We start from the raw sequence: 4,459 nt of genomic DNA, 5'->3' as shown, positions 1-4,459 counted from the left end.
AGGGGGGGGGGGGCCCTTCTCCTTAGAGGGCTCGCAGGGGGGCCCCACCACGTTGGGGGGCCCCTCTTCCCCCCGTTAAGGGTTTTGTATGAGGGTATAGATTAGGGTTTGCCTCTGTCCTGTTTTTCTGTATACCCTTTCTCTTCTTATACTCCTAAACCCTAAACCCTAAACCCTAATTATATAAACCCTAAACCCTAATTACGTAAACCCTAATCCTTCTCCTCACAAACCTTTAAACCCGATACCTTGGTGACCCCTCATTCCCTCTCGTCTCAACCGTAAACCCTAAACCCTAAACCCTAAACCCTAAACCCTAAACCCTAGACCCTAAAAAAAAAATTAAGGACTGATCCAGTTAAGGTGTATGAATAAGCCTCGGGGTTTATCACTAAACCACTGCAGCAGCAGCGCGAGACAAACAACAGCAGCAGTGCATGCAGGGAAGAAGAGGCCACTAGGTCTAACAAGGGCAAGAGCTGCGGTGTATGTACACCGTAACAGTGCTGCTGCATCCGTATGCTGCAGCTGCTGCAGTAGACGCAAAGGAAAGAACACACCACCTGCTGCTGCTGCTGCTGCAGCAGCAGCAGCAGCAGCACGCGTCTTTGCATGCAAATAACTATCAAGGGAAATAAACAAAGAAGGCAGCGGCTGCCGCCACCCCACACTATCAGCAGCTAACACAGGGAGGTGCCTATACACCTCAGGGCAGCAGCTGCTGCGCTGTACATTATTATTATTATTAGCAGCAGCAGCACTGCTGCCTCCTGTGCTGCAGCTCGTGCTGCTGTTAAAGCAGCAGCAGCAAGGATACCCTTCGCTGCTTGCTGCTGCAATTGCTTCTACTGCATACAACAAAGACCTCTGCGGCTGCGGCTGCTGCTGCTGCTGTTGCTGCTGCTGCTGCTGCTGCTGCTGCTGCTCTGCAGCTGCTGCGCCACCGCCTAGGGCCCTAATCCAGGATTCTGCTGCTTCTCTTGCTGTGACAAACGCTCGCTGCTGTCCCTTCTGCGCAGCAGCAGCAGCAGCTGCTGCTGCTGCAGCAGGAGCAGCAGCAGCAGGCCGCCAGAGATTTCTATAAGCAGCAGCAACAGAAGGCATGCGGCAGCCAACAACACTAAAGAAAGGAGACAGATAAGACATGCCTACGCAGCTGCAGCAAGGAGACACTGCTGCTGCTGCTGCTGCTGCTTCTGTTGCTTCTGCTGCTTCTGCTGTTGTTGATTCTTGTTGCTCCGGTGCCTTCAGTGCTGCAGCTGCTGCTGCTGCTGGTTCTGTTGCTGCTGCTATTGCTGCTACAGGTATCTCTGGAGGCAAAGAACTTTGCATAAGAAGAGGAGAGAAGGGCAGCAGCTGCACACCATCAGCAGCAGCAGCAGCAAGGAGCTGCTGCGGTGGTACGTGCTGCAGCAGACCTTCGCATGCATGCGCTAGCAGCAACTCCAGGGGCAGATTATCCAGCTGTATCTGCTGCAGCACTGCATGCACCTCCCCATACACCGCATCCCCTATATAGCTCCTATACTGCTGCAGCAGCAGCGGCTGCTCTGCTGCTGCTCTACACAACGCCTCTAGATCTAGCCTTTCCTCCTCCCCCTCCTGCTGCTGCTGCTGCTGCTGCTGCTGCTTCCCCTCCCCGTCCTGCTGCTGCTGTTGGTGCTGCTGCAGGGCCCGTTGTAGATGCTGTGCTGCTGCTGCATGCATCATTGCTTTGCTGCAGACAGCAAATAAACGTTTACGTTGTAAGAGAACAGCAGCAGCAGCAAAGTGCAGCAGGAAGTGCGGGTGTATATGCAGCAGGACATCTAGACATCTTGCTGCTGCATGCGGTGTCTTGCTGCTATGAGTAAAGAAAGTAATAAGCCAAGAGACACAAGGGAGTAGCTCTCCTCCGGGTGTATGTGCAGCAGCAGCAGAGAATAACTGCAGCAGAGCAGCAAGCTCAGGGTCCCTCTGCTGCAGCAGCAAAGACAGCAACTGCAGCACAGGCAGCAAGGAGACATCAAAGGCAGCAGCAAGATAATCTATTATATTATACAGACAAACTCTATCATTAATAATAAAGGATAAATAGCAGCAGCAAAAGGAGACACCAGAGGAGACATCTAGTGCTGCTGCTGCTGCTGCTGCTGTTGCTGCTGTTGCTGCTGCTGTAGGTGCAGCAGCAGCAGCAGCAGATGGATTAGTAGTAAGACATTGGTGCAACTTGCAACAACAAGGAAGCATTGCAAGTGAATCGTCTTCCTTCTCCCTGCTGCTGCTGCTGCTGCTGCTGCTGCATGTAGTGCAGCAGCTGCTGCTGCTGTACTGGGCTTCGAACCAGTGATTGGTGTGTATTTGCTGTTTGCTGCTGCTGCTGCTGTTGCTGCAGCGAATTCCTTGTATAGCGAGCTGCCTATACACCTCAGCTGCTGCCAGAAGCTGCTGCATTGCCTCAGCAGCAATCAGCAGCAGCGCAGCAGCAAGATCATGCATGCCCTGTGCATACACCAGGACAGGCAGGTGCCTAGACAGCAGACCCAGCAGCAGCAGACGCAGCGCACCACGCAGTCTATCTATATCCTCTTTTCTGCTGCTGCTGCTGCTGCAGTTGCTGCTGCGTCTGCTGCTGCTGCGTCTGCTGCTGCTGCGTCTGCTGCTGCACCTGCTGCGGGACCTTGGCGGGCCTTCAGATAAGCTAAGGAAGCTGCCTATGCTGCTGCGTCTTTCCCCATTGCTGCTGCTGCTGCTATCACTGCTGCTGCCGCTGCTGCTGCTGCTGCTGCTGCTGCTGCTGCTTAGTCTCCATGTAGTAAAGGAGCGCTGCACATCTTTCTCTATTTGCTGCTCCTCGTTGCTGCCGCGCAGCAGCTGCGCCTCTATCCACCAAGGTAGCCTTAATAGAGTCCCATCATCGTGCTGCTGCTGCTGCTGCTGCTGCTGCTGGTGCTGCTCCTGTTGTCGTTTGTTGGGTGCGTAGTCGTGCTGCTGCTTTTGCTGCTGCTCTTCGTCCAACTTTTGCTGCTTTTGCTGCTGCTGCTGCTGCTGTGCAGCAGCAGCAAGGAACAGCGGAGACTCATCGTGTGGCAGTCTCCCCAGCAGCAGCAGCAGCAGCTTACAGACAAAGGTGTCTGTATCTAGATATAGTAGATCCTCTGCTGCCCATGCCTGCTGCTGCTGCTGCTGCTGCTGTTGCTGCTGCTGCTGGTTACCTTCTTGAGGAAGAGGACGCAGCAGCAGCAGCAGCAGCAGACCCTCAGGTATTTTTTGTTTATTTACTTCTTTTATATGACGAGAGTACTGCAGCACTTCTAAGACACGCTGCTGCAGCCAGCTGCAGCAGCAGAAGTTGCTGCTGCTGCTGCTACTGCTGCTGCTACTACTACTACTGCTGCTGCTGCTGCTGCTACAGCTGCTGTTGGTGTTGCAGCCGTCGTCCCTCACTTTAGGAGCAGCTGCTTGCAGTAACAGCAGCTGCTGCAGTTGCTGCTGCTGTTGTTGCTGCTGCTGCTGCGACGGTCCTTTACTGGTAGTTCTGTTGCGCCTCTGCTGCCTTGCTGCTGCTGCTTGCTGCTGCAGCAGCTGCCTACTCCTTAGCAGCGCCAAAATTAATAACATAGGCCTAGTGATGCAGCAGCAGCGCAGCAGCAGCAAATACAGAGGCAGCCGCCAGCAGCTAGCCTTAAATCCCCCCTTAGAGAAAGATAATCCGGCAGCAAATGCCCTGATCCTGCTGCTGCTGCTGCTGCTGCTGCCGGTGCTGCAGCAACCGCAGCAGCAGGTGTTGCTGTTGCTGCATTTGTACTTTGAATAGCAGCGGGTACCTTCAATGAGAGAACAGATTTCGCGTGCTGCTGTTGCTGCTGCTGCTGTCTCCGCTGCTGCTGCTGCTGCTGCTGCTGCTTCTACATTGCCGGACCATGAGTGACACGAGCGCCAGCGCGAGTGGTCTTTGCTGCTGCTGCTGCTGCTGCTGTTGCTGTTGCTGCAGCTGCTGTAGCTGCTTCTGGCTCTGCTTCTGCGTTTTCTAGGTCTACCTTCCCTTCGCGAGTGTCGCAATGGCTGCAGCAGCTGCGACTGCTGGTGTTGCTGCTGCTGCAGCAGCTGCTGCTGCTCGCGTGGACTCATTGACTCTTCGTCACTTTATTGCTGCTAAATTGATGGCAATGAGTTGCTGCTGTTTTGCCGCTGCAGCAGAAAGAGCAGCAAACTATTCTCATGGCGTCTCTGTCCTCTACAGGGTATACCAGTTCGCTCCGGTGTCTGTGTTGCTGCTGCTGCCGCTGCTGCTGGTGTTGCTGCTGCTGCAGCTGCTGCTGCTTCTGCCTACTACAGCTACTGTCTACGCAAAATGAATAGCTAACGACTCATTATATAACTGTTTCCTAAAAGGAAAGTGTAACGGAGAGGACATGCTGCTGTTGCTGCTGCTGCTGCTGCTGCTGCGGGACCCAAGGACCCCGGGGGGGGGGGCCCG

Source organism: Eimeria maxima, genomic scaffold (genome assembly GCF_000499605.1).
Source record: "Eimeria maxima Weybridge genomic scaffold, Emw_scaff409, whole genome shotgun sequence".
NCBI classification, from domain to species: domain Eukaryota; phylum Apicomplexa; class Conoidasida; order Eucoccidiorida; family Eimeriidae; genus Eimeria; species Eimeria maxima.
The sequence above is the reverse complement of the archived record's forward strand: the minus strand, read 5'-3'. Positions refer to the sequence as shown.